The sequence below is a fragment of the Stegostoma tigrinum genome, chromosome 21 (assembly GCF_030684315.1).
Source record: "Stegostoma tigrinum isolate sSteTig4 chromosome 21, sSteTig4.hap1, whole genome shotgun sequence".
Taxonomy (NCBI): Eukaryota; Metazoa; Chordata; class Chondrichthyes; order Orectolobiformes; family Stegostomatidae; genus Stegostoma; species Stegostoma tigrinum.
The window spans coordinates 43,182,228-43,194,798 of NC_081374.1; the positions used below are offsets into that span (position 1 = coordinate 43,182,228).

Sequence of the window (12,571 nt, forward strand, 5' to 3'; positions counted from 1 at the left end):
TATGGAGGGAAGGTCTTACGAGGAAAGGCTGAGGGACTTGAGGCTGTTTTCGTTAGAGAGAAGAAGGTTGAGAGGTGACTTAATTGAAACAGATAAAATAATCAGAGGGTTAGATAGGGTGGATAGGGACAGCCTTTTTCCTAGGATGGTGACAGCGAGCATGAGGGGGCATAGCGTTAAATTGAGGGGTGAAAGATATAGGACAGATGTCAGAGGTAGTTTCTTTACTCAGAGCAGTAAGGGTATGGAACACTTTGCCTGCAACGGTAGTAGATTCACCAACTTTAGGTACATTTAAGTTGCCATTGGATAAGTATATGGACCTACGTGGAATAGTGTAGGTTAGATGGGCTTCAGGTATGACAGGTCGGCACAACATTGAGGGCCGAAGGGCCTGTACTGTGCTGTAATGTTCTATTTATAGTCCAGTGTGGCTTTTCTTCGGAACTGTACTGGGGCATGATAGATCACTTCACGGTTGGTTGCTGTCCTAGTTAGTCTCTGTCCCAGGTCACCAATGTTCTCTAGCAAAAGAAGACAAGTTTATTAAATGAGGGGGAAACAAACAAAACTGAATATTAATAAAGTTAGGAAAATCTTACTGTAAACAGCAAAATAAAGTTTTAACAAAAACAGAACCTGCTGGAAAAGCTCAGCACATCTGGCAGCATCTATGGAGAGTTCTGAGAAAGGGCCACTAGACCTGAAATGTTAACCCTGATTTCTCTCCACATATGCTGCCAGACTTGCTGAGCTTTTCCAGCAGGTTCTGTTTTTGCCCGAGATCATGATGATGGCAGATTCAACTGGGGCTTTTAAAAGTGAATGTTATTATTTGGGAATTTGGGTTTGAATAGATGTATGGTTTCAGTTCTGTGAAGGCAAATGTTTCTTTTGGTCAGAAAGTCATCTGAAACAGTCAACTAAAGACCACATTTCCAAGAAGCATGAGATTTATCGAAAGTGCATAGCGGATACCATTGGTGATAACTGACAAAATATTTACAAAGATGAGTTTTTTTGTTTGTGGCATTCAGACAAAAACAGACCAGGGGCCACTGGCCCGTTTCAGCTTAGAAGAACATTTACACCTAGAAGAGAGATTTGTGAGGTAACCAAGCTGCAAGAGCTTCTGCAAATATTTTTAAACATGACAAAACTGAAAAGAAGTTTAGATCAGCAAAATTGGAAAGATCCAGCTAAAGAAGAAATTTAAAGCGTGAACATACATGTGACACTTCACTGGGCTTGAGTATATGTAAAATACATTGCTGGGGAAAAAACCGGCTAAACCTTTATTTTATAAATAACACAAGAAATGTACATGCTGTAAATCAGAAACAAAAACTCTCAGCAGGTCTGAGAGCATTTGTGGAGAGTTCTGTGGAAGGGTAATTGGACCTGAAATATTAACCCTGATTTCTCTCCCCAGATGCTCCCCCTGCCACATCCCAGACCCAGCGCAGCTCATCCCCGCCTCCCTAACCTATCCTCCCACCTACCCCCTCCTCTCTCCTCAAGCCCCACCCCTATCTCCTCATCCCGCCTCCTTGACCTGTCCTACCAGACCTGGATTGACCTATCTCCTCCCTACCTCCCCACCTACAATTCACCTTTACTGGCTCCATCCCTGCCTCTTTAACCAGCCTATCTCCTCTCCACCTATCTTCTCCTCTGTCCATCTTCCATCCACCTCCCCCTCTCTCCCTATTTATTTCAGAACCCTCTTCCCCTTCCCCCATTTCTGAAGAAGGGTCCAGACCTGAAACGTCAGCTTTCCTGCTCCTCCAATACTGCTTGGCCTGCTGTGTTCATCCAGCTTTACACCTTGTTATCTCAACCTGCACTCCGAGGGCCCTTTGTTCAGAAACACTCCCCAGGACCTTACCATTAAGTGTATAAGTCCTGTCCTGATTTACCATTCCAAAACGCAGCACCTCACATTTATCTGAATTAAACTCCATCTGCCACTGCTCAGCCCATTGGCCCATCTGATCAAGGTCCTGTTGAACTCTGAGGTAACCTTCTTCACTGACTGCTACGCCTCCAGTTTTGATGTCATCTGAAAACTTCCTAACCATACCTCCCGTGTTCACATCTAAATCACTCCTGAAGGGTTTGCTCTCTCTTTGTATTAATGTCGTTGTTGCTGACATGGAGTATGACAACTGATAGTTCGCCCTCCTCCTGCGCACATTAACCGCTGTGGAGGCAGCCTGCCACCTTTCTGCTGTCTATTTCTCCCCTTAGAAAACCCCCTATCTCTGTTGCTTTTCCAATCCTCTCCCCACTACAACTCAGGCAGCAGTGTTCCAGTGGACCTGACCGTTCCACAAGAGTCATCGTGTTCAGGACTGACGACTGGTGGAGAGCAGGAAGAGCTCGGGACTCTAGAGAACGACTTGCCTGCCTCTCCTGTGTGTACGTTCTCACATTGTGGGGTGATCAGATCCAGTAACAGGTTCATATCAGAACGTAGAACAGAGCTGAAAATCAGATCAGCCACGGACTCGTTGGAAGGGCTGAGTGGCCCTGTTTACATGTTCTGTGGAGCTTTCAGCCCCTCATGATGCACTGCAGAGATTTCAGCACAATCCTTTTTCACTGAGCCCAGTCTTCGGAAGTTGTAATTGTTGTGTAGATTGGAGAAGCAATCTGGAATTCAAACATGGAACAGGATACACGTTCACTAGGCCTGAGATATCTGGCTGTACCTCTACTTATCAGACTGACTAAATCGAACAAAAATACATTTGGTGCTCAGTGAAAACTAACCAGTTGCTCAACAATTAGCACCTTGCCTTGTGCTGGCATCAGTTAGATTTTCAAAATTTCCCCCAATGACAAACACAGTCCCCTACCTGCACATATACTTGCATGAACGACCCTACGTGCACACACGCACGCATGCATGCACGCACGCGCACACACACGCACGCATACACCCCCCCCCACTGTCTCTCACAATTTCCCTAACCACATGTGCCCCCTGCCCACACGTGCTGCCCTCACCCATGCGCACAGACATGTGCACACTCCTCCAGACTCTCTCATACATGCATGCACACACTCACCTTCACACTCTCCTCCACTCACACACCTCCCCCCACCGACCCCCTTCACTCACCCTCATCCACCCGCCTGCCCTTTTCAGTCCACTCTCCCTACCTTCAGACTCTGAACTTTTTAAAGGAAGAGATTAGCTTACTGTTGACTCATTCGTGTAGTTCCACTGCTTCCTTCATTGGCAGTGTCAATGTTGACGTCACTCTTTCTGAATTGCAAGAATGGCTTTCTGTTTGCGTTGGGCAGAGCCCCACCCTGGAGGTGTTCCCACACTGCCACTCCTTTATTAGCTATCCGCCTGCACCCCTTGGTGCTTAGTGCTGACACAGCGCAGCATTTCCACAAACGCACTCTACCCTGCCTCAGTATGACTGAGAAAAGCTCCCTGAAGGGTCCAAATATAATTCAGGAGGAACTTTGGAATGACCCTCGGTGGGTCTGTGCTAGACCGAGGGGCAACACCCACATCCCAAGATTGCATTTTTAGGCTGGCGCTGACTGTGGGAAGGGAACTGCCTGATGCCCATCTTCACCAACTTTCAACCTTCGTTGTGAAATGACTTCAGGAGAAACGTCACATCCCCCCCCCCAGGGGGTGACGCAAACATTTGAGGTAAGGAGAACAGGCATATGGATTGAAAGCTACATGATGGAAGGATAGTTTGAGAGGGCCTGATGGAAGGTGAGAGAGGTGGCTCATGTGGATGGAGATCCTTTGGGCTGAAGTGTGTGGAGAGGACAGCGTCAGGTGTGAGTGGCAGCGCTGAAACAGAGCCAGGAATGGATGTGAGTTTGCTCACTGAGCTGGAAGGTTCGTTTTCAGATGTTTCGTCACCATTCTTCACCGGAGGATCACTGATGATATTACCTAGAATGGTGATGAAATGTCTGAAAACGAACCTTCCAGCTCAGCGAGCAAGCTCACATCCAGAACCTCAACCTGAGCTACAAATCTTCTCAGAACTCGCTAGAGCCAGGAATGCCAGTCTCCCTCGCTGTTTTTCTCTCTCACGCTGTCAGGATTAGTCTCTGCTGCAGAAATGACTTGAGGCGCCAATCAAAAATAAGACTGAAACCATAACTCAAGGCTGTTGAACTAATCCCAATGTAACTTGAGCAATCTTGCATTGAGGTTTCACGAGGATCTTGGGTCCATTCTTTACCTTCTCCACAAATACCAGTGCCTCCATCAGGCCATCTGATTGCACCCTCATAGTGTTCTGGGTGGTCATGATTCTCACTCTGTTCAGATAAGCTGAACAGTTACTGGGATCTCTCTACTCCATTCTTCCCTACTTTGTTTTTTCTCCTGTCCTCTGGTCCTTTGGTCTCTGTACGGACGAATGAGTAGCATGTTTCAGCCAAAAGGACAAATGAGTTGATGTTGCGTTGATTTGAAGGAGGATTGTTGGAAAGGGCACTGGAAGAAGTTCACTGCCCTATCCTTGAATAGTACCAACTGATACCACTACAATTCCAATGTTTTTATACCTAGGGCAGGGCACAATTCACCCCCCCCCCCCCCCACCCCGCATTGGCCCAGCGTCAGTGCCGGCTCACCACCTCCTCCTCCTCCTCCTCCTCCTCCTCCTCCTCCTCCTCCTCCTCCTCCTCCTCCTCCTCCTCCTCCTCCTCCTCCTCCTCCTCTTCCCCCCACCCCCCCCCTCCCCCCAGCCATTGGTCATCACTCTTGGCAATCCCCTGCATTCTTATGACAATTGTGCAATGCCAGTATTGACCGAGGACAGCCCTGCTCAGTGTATTCAGGGTATTCTGATTGCCAAGGGAGTTTGTGTATGGATGCTGTAATTCACAGATGATGACCATCCTGGTAGTTTCTCTCCCAGGTTTTTAGATTGACACTCAGACACTGGACAGCATGTGCCAGAAGGGAAACCAGGAAAACTGGCAAATGAGATGTCATTGTCTGACTCTCCTTGTACACTAGAAACCAGAGAGTTGACATGTACATTCATTTCCCACTCTTACTGTTTATTTTATAAAAGTGTTGGAGATCTAAAACAAACACAAGTTGCTGGAAGAGCTCAGCAGGGTTGGCAGGCAAAAGCTGAATTAATGTTTCAAATCCAACACGATACTCCTCTGAAGGGACTGAGTTGCAAAAAGAGTCATATTGGACTCAAAATGTTAACTCTGTTCCTCTCTTCACAGATGCTGCCAGACCTGCAGAGGTTCTCTGGACTTCTCTGTTTTTCTGTCAAACAGAAGCTCAGAGCTGGATGAACACAGCAGGCCAAGCAGCATCAGAGGAGCAGGAAGGCTGACGTTTCAGGACTAGACCCTTGTTCAGAAACAGGGGAGGGGAAGGGGTTCTGAAATAAATAGGGAAAGCGGGGGAGGCAGATAGAGGATGGATAGAGGAGACGATAGGTGGAGAGAAGACAGACAGGTCAAAGAGGCGGGGATGGAGCCAGTATAAGTGAGTGTGGGTGGGGAGATAGGTCAGTCCAGGGAGGATGGACAGGTAAAGGAGGTGGGATGAGGTCAGTAGGTCGGAGTGGGGGGTGGGGCTTGAGGCTGGAGGATGGACAGGTTAGGGAGGCGGGGACAAGCTGGGCTGGTTTTGGGATGCGATAGGGGTAGGGGAGATTTTGAAGCTTGTGAAATCCACATTGATACCATTGGGCTGCAGGGTTCCCTAGCAGAATATGAGTTGCTGTTCCTGCAACCTTTGGGTAGCATCATTGTGGCACTGCAGGAGGCCCATGATGAACATGTCGTCTGTGGAATGGGAGGGGGAATTGAAATGTTTGCGACTGGGAGGTGCAGTTGTTTAGTGCGAACCGAGCGGAGGTATTCTGCAAAGCGGTCCCCAAGCCTCCGCTTGGTTTCCCCGATGTAGAGGAAGCCACAGATTCTCCAGCATCTGCAGCTCCTACTATCTGTTAGGGCTGTACAGCCTGGAAACAGATCCTTTGGCCCAACTCGTCCATGTTGACCAGATATTCTAAATTAATCTAGACCCATTTGCCAGCATTTGGACCAAATCCCTCTAAACCCTTCCTATTCATGTACCCATCCAGATGCCTTTTAAATGCTGTAATTGTACCAGCCTCTACCACTTCCTCTGGCAGCTCATTCCATACATTCACCACCCTCTGAGTGAAAAAGTTGCCCCTTAGATCCTGTTTAAATCTTGCCCTTCTCACCTCATTCAAATGCTGCCTGGTTTTTGACTCCTCCCCCCGTCCCCCAAACCCCAGTGAAAAGATCTCCAGCACCAATACTCTCCAGCAGTTTCTGTTTTTATTTATTGACATCTTTGCTGGGTTCTTGCCCAATGATTTGGAATATTGTCTGCTCCAGACCAAATCAGGGCTTGGAATGCTGGGAGATCAAATGGAAGAGCCAACAAGTCCTTCTGTTTGTCTCCAGTCCTCACCCCACTCCCTCTCCAACCTGGTCACTTCTGTCTGATGCAAACTGTACCATCAGATAAAGCTGTAAGCTGAGGCACTGGCAATGATCTTAGATGGAGATTTGGGTGCAGCTAGTGTTCCAGGAGCTTCTGAACGGAGAGAAGGCCGTAAAAGAGGCTTGGGGAGGGCATTTTAGAGATGTGGAGGACTGGAGGTCTTGTCAATGATGAACCAAAGTAACTGAGTGATGATGAATCCAGAATTGGAGGAGGGCAAAGAGGAGGGCAGAAACCTTTGGAGGGTTAGTCTGGCCTGATCGAGGTGAGGGATGATTCACAGAAAGATTTGATATCGATGGGGGTGCTTCACTAAAGGCTGGTTAGCGAACGAAGGGCTCAGTGGGTTAATAATGCCTGGCACTGCAGAAGGTCCTTATGTGTACTGTGCTGTGCTGTGCTGTGCTGTGGTCTTTGACACAGTGAGACAGTAAGCTTGATGTTGGCTGGAAGCTACATGTTTCCTGAGGTTGGCTTCATCTGCTGATTTTTATTTATACTTTTTAAAAAAAATAAACAGTTCCATAAACTGGAGAGGAAAACTTCAGCCAAGGATGTGTAGAGAGGCAGGGAAGCCTGACTCAAGGTCTTGCAGAAAAACAGGAAATGCTGTCAGTTCCTATGGAAGAGAAAACTGGCCTTTAGCATATATTCACTTCACCGGGAATGTTGGTACGATACGTGGGGAGGGATCCTCATCGAGGCCTTGGCTGGCTCTCGGAATATTTCTCTCCCTTTGGAAAGTCTATGCTTGAATAAAAACTGAGGATTATTTTTCAAATTGCATATCTCTCATGGCCTGTTAAGCAGTCAGAAAGTTCAAAGTGCACATGGGTCAAAGGTAATCTGACCTTGTGGAAATCAGCGCCTCAGTGCCCTGTCGATGATGGAAATCTTTTTATCAAAATGCAAAGTTGCTTTGGTATTTGCACAGAGTTGACGAAGAATAAATGATTGCACCACGGTTAATAGGATTATGGTTTGAGTGTATGATAAACAGTTATTTGAGGATTATTGGAGCAAAGTAAACAATACTTTTCAGACTAGGTGTGTAATTGCCAAATGTATGTCAAGGTGGATCAATGTGTAGTGTCTTATGTTTTGGTGGAAGACACCACCAGCAGACCACCTGCTAACTGTTTACATGGGCAGAGGAGCAAAGCAGTCCCTGGATACTGTCACGAGCCATTATTCCCCAAGTCCCAATAAATGTGGAGGTTTAATGAAATTCCCACAAGACTGAATTTACCACTGACTGACTGCTCCCCAGGGATAATAGCAGGCTCCTCCAGAAACAATTGGAAAAGACTGCATTGTTTGTTGTAAAATTTCTAACTTGAACAAGAACAGTACAGGAACAGGATTCCTAATTTGAGGTTAAACCCTTACCTCTTTTATCTGTGCTCACAATGATGATCAGTTTGAAGTTCACCAGTTGCTTTGTTGAACTTAGGGTGGTTGGGTTGGAGGGGGTGGAAGGGAAGGTGGTGGGCTGTCTTGTCACTTTGGGTTTTAGAATTGGTTCCTTCAGCATGTCGGATTTTATTTCTACAGAAAATTAAGTGTACCAGATTTACAGAGAAAAGCAAGGAAAATATCAATGCCATGCACATCTGAGGTCTCTTTTGCTTCTCTTTCTCTGATTCCCTCGCCTTACAGAGCCTGTATTGAAAGGCAAGCTGACCATTCAGAGGCTTATTGCAATGCTGATCTCTCCTGAACTCTGATGTTAATCTATAGGCTGATCTGAACAAAATTGTCCTGAAATTCCAGGTGGTTCTGATTTGTCTGGAGATGGTGTTCCCAGACGTGACCTTTTTTTATGAGCTTTGGGAAAAACAATTAGAGCTACAAAACAACTTCTCATTTTACGTTGTGTCTCTTTTTTTTTTAAAATGCAGTGTTCATTTTACTTAACTTCAGTCTAGATTCCAAAAAAACAAATGTGGTTTCTTACAACAAAATACAATTATGTGTCTCTCATACAACTTGCAACATGCTCTAGTGTTCATTCCCTGGAGGGATAAGCTTGAAAAGCACTAATGTTAAATGTGCATTGGAATGTGGTTAAGCCACACCCCTATCGCTGTGGAGCACTGTATTCTCCTCCATTATTGAACCAATAATAGGGCATTGCAGAAAGGACAAATAAAAGTCACGCAGATGTTAGCGGAATTCAGAGATGGAGCAGTGGCCAGCTTAGTCCAACAAAGTCAATTTGCGTGCATGTCAACATTAACGAGTGCAAGACAAAATGTTTCATCTTCATGACTCATTTTGAAGTAATTACTGCAAATAATGCATCTCAGGCAATCTACAGACACTGGCAGAGGAAGGAATGTGAACGTGTGAGGGTTATGCTGCAGAGCTTGGATTGAGTAGGATGGGAGAAGGCAAATGTGGAGGATAAGTGTCAGTTTGATCAAACGCTCTGTCTCTGTGTTGGTGCTTTGGTAACTCTAGATAATACTCAATAAATCACTGGATCTTCGCCACGCTGAGAGAAAATGGACCAGTGTCCCTCTGATGCCATTGTGACACTGGTCTAGTGCAAACACACTTGGGGTCATATTAACCTACCTGTTCAGTGACACACCTGTAAACCCACCCTTCTAGCTCTGAGTTAAGGACACCAGCACTGTGGCACAAGCCCACTAATGACTACTTTATCCACTCCCATTTGCTGAGTAGTTCTAGCCCTGGTTGGTTCAAAAGATCTTGTGACTGGTTCCCAGATCTATTCGTTGCATCAGGGAGGGTGGTCTGACATTCAGTTACTGTGCTGATCTGAATTAGCTGATGTGAGCTCATCATTCTTGTCAGCTCACAGGCTTGTGGAGGAGTAATGTGATCTCCACTGACCTTTGACCCTGAAATTGTAACCATTTCTAGCTGATTCATTCAGTGTGTCTCTCTCTCTCTTTTCGTCCAAAGCAATGAATACTGAGAAGAAAAAATTAAACAGGAACCAGTTGCTAAAGAAGTGAGCCTGTATTCTTGGTACTCACGCTGTAACTGAGGCACTGTTTATTTTCAGCGCCTCTGAGTAAGAATTGGGTGTTGCGTAGGTTACTGGGCCTCTCTGCAATTGGCTAGTGCACAGGCCACTGGATCCCTTATCCATGATTGCACGCGTGTGAGCCACCGTGCATGTCTTTGATTGGCTGATGCACCAGTCATTGGCTCCCCATTTCTGTGATTGGAACCAAGATGTTTTTGGTTTTAACAGTTGGAATTCTCTCTGTTAACTTTGTGGGTGAAGGCAGATGATTAACTTCCTCAACAGTTAATTGTTTACCACCTCTCCATTGGAAGCTGATGAAATGTAATGGCAAGGCCTTGAGCTTTATGCAGATTAATTAGAAAGAGGAAATCCCATGCTGAAGTTTGAAGGTCAGCTTGGCTCCTATCTCCTTGCTTTCTCACCCACAGTTAGACTTTCACTTCCTGAGTCACAATCGTTTTGGAAAACAAAAATAGCTTGAGTGAGGAAATGAGTGTGTTTTTTAAATTGCGTGATGAAAATGTGAAGAGTGCAAAGAGAGCCTGATAAGACATCACTAGGCTGAGCGAACGTCGCTCCCTGTGATCATCATCACCACACTCCCTGTACGTACTCGGGGTGGGGGGGGACCCTCTCTGACCACAGCAAACAGCTGGCTTCCTCCCAGAAAACAGCTGGAGTTGGCTGTGGCTCCCGAACAACCAGCAGCAATTCCTTCAATCACGTTTGGGTGCAGATCATGGGAATTGGAAACACTGTGTGCTCAGGGGTGATACAGAGGAACTGAAACTGACCTCTCGTGGGTATTGTTCTCATGATAAATCCAATCATTTAGGGACCATCTGTGGGTGTTCCCCCCCCCCCCCCCCCCCCCCACGCCAGGGACCATGCGTAGGTGTCCCCCTGTGCCACAGACTGTCCGTGGGTGTCCCACTGTGTCAGACACGGACTGTTTATGGGTGAGAGATAATGGGAACTGCAGATGCTGGAGAATCCAAGATAATAAAGTGTGGAGCTGGATGAACACAACAGGCCCAGCAGCATCCCAGGAGCACAAAAGCTGACGTTTCGGGCCTAGACCCTTACTTGCTGTGTCATGTTTCATTTCATGATGGCAGTTACTGTTGTTTTACCTCTTGGAGTATTGAATCAGTTACTCCGGCAACACTTTCCATGCCTGTGGGTAACATTTTATTCCTCCATCCTTTTGAGCTCATCCTTGGAGGTTTTCTCTTAGAGAGGCCTGACCCCTACAGCCACTCGGACTGTGCCATCCCTCCCCATTCCTCATTAATCGCTAAAATCGCTCCGTAATTTGTGAGCAATAGTGAGCTGAATCCTTCCCAGTTAGTATTTTTGAAACAACAATTCTGCAAAGCTAATAGTTGCTAACTCTGTTGAACAAATTGAATAGAATATTCATGTTCTGACTGCTTTTAAAAACAAAAATAGCCCTGGCGACAATTTAATAATTGTGCCAATTTTAAAAAAAACAATAATTATAAACGTATTTGAGAGTGTAGTAATTGCAGCTTGACCGGGTGGTTATAGATAGTGAGATTTTTTAAAATTCATTCATGGTTTAAAATCCCTCACTGAGTGAAGGTATCACTGGTTAGGCCAGCATTTATTGCCCATCCCTAACTGCCCAGAGGGCAATTGAGAGTCAACCACATTGCTGTGGGTCTGGAGTAATGTGTAGGCCAGACCAGGTAAGGATGGCAGTTTCCTTCCCTAAAGGACATCAATGAACCAGATGGGTTTTTCTAACAACAGACTGTAGTTTTATGATTATCATTAGAGCCTCAATTTCAGATTTTCATGGTGTTCAAATTCCATCATCTGTGGTGGGATTTGAACGCAGGTCCCTAAAACATCACCTGGATTTTTAGATTAATGGCCGTGTGATAGTACCATTAGGCCATCACTGCCTCAGTGACAGTGTTAATTGCTGTAGAATTCCTAGCCTGTAACCTACTTTTGTGGCTACAGTATTTATGTAGTGACTCTGGTTCAGTTCAGGATGTTGGTGATTGGAGATTTGGGAATGTGCATATCATTGAACTTCCAAGAGAAGACAATTAGGTTCTCCTTTCATTGTCTGGCATGTATTTTGTGATGAAAATTCTAAAAATATGTTTAAGCAGAAGTTGACAGTTGGCCTCAGAATGATCCAGTCATTCCATGTCATTGCTGGACCCCAACATTATAGAAATGTACAGTTTTGCTGCTTTTGAGGTACTTCACTTATGCTTGTGTCTGAAAACAGAAATAAAAGTCCAGAAAGAGTTTCAGGACCACAATTGGGATACCTCATCTTTGTTTGAAACCAGGTTTTCCAGCAATTCAGCCAATAAACTTGACCTTTATCTCCTTAAATGCTTTGCTTGGCTGCTTTCTCCAAAATCATTTGTGTTTTCTATAAACAGCAAGTGGCTTACAGCACACAGCGAGCTATTGACCCATCACTTTGATAAAATCCTTTTTAATTCAGCAAGTGTACTAATGTTCCTTTTCTTCCAGTCTTCTTTGTTCCACATTGTCCTTAAATAAAGAAAGCAAGAAAAAAAATCATGAGAATGGCTCCAGAATGAGGAACTTTAGGTATGAAGAAAGACTGAAGAAGTTGTGACTATTTTTCTTGGAAAGTAGAAGTTTGAGAGGAGGCTTTATAGAGCTGCTCAAAATCATAGACTGGGCAAAGTCGATGATGAGAAACCTTTTCCAATAGTAGGAGGTTTGAGAATGAAAGGGCATGCATTTGAGTTAATTGACAAAAGAATTAACAGTGACCTGGCGAGAGTTTTTTTTTGCGCAATGAATAGTTAGGATCTGGAATATTCCACCAGAAAGTACATGGGGAAACTGGGTCATTGAGCCATTCAAGAAGGAATTAATTGTAGCTTGCAAAGGGAAACAAAATATCCAGAGACACAGCAAAGGGGCGGGGAACAGAACTGGGTGAATTGTTCCTGCAGAGGTCCAGCATGTATATGATGGGCCCAACAGCCTTCTATGCTGTAACAACTCTGCTTCATTCTCTGATGTCCTCGATCTGAGTTCCA

General features: G+C 45.4%; 1 protein-coding gene across 4 annotated transcripts in view; it reads left to right on the plus strand.

Annotated features, from left to right (window-relative positions):
- The window catches only part of LOC125462898 (DENN domain-containing protein 2C-like), a 104,933-nt gene that overhangs the window by 19,430 nt on the left and 72,932 nt on the right, over positions 1 to 12,571 (plus strand). Inside the window, exon 1 of one of the 4 annotated variants that reach the window (XM_048553382.2) lies at positions 3,412 to 3,679. The exons of the other annotated variants lie outside the window; for them this stretch is intronic. The gene's annotated coding sequence lies outside the window, so the exon portion shown is untranslated. Of the gene's footprint in view, positions 1 to 3,411; positions 3,680 to 12,571 lie in introns of those variants that run through there. 4 annotated transcript variants of the gene reach the window in all.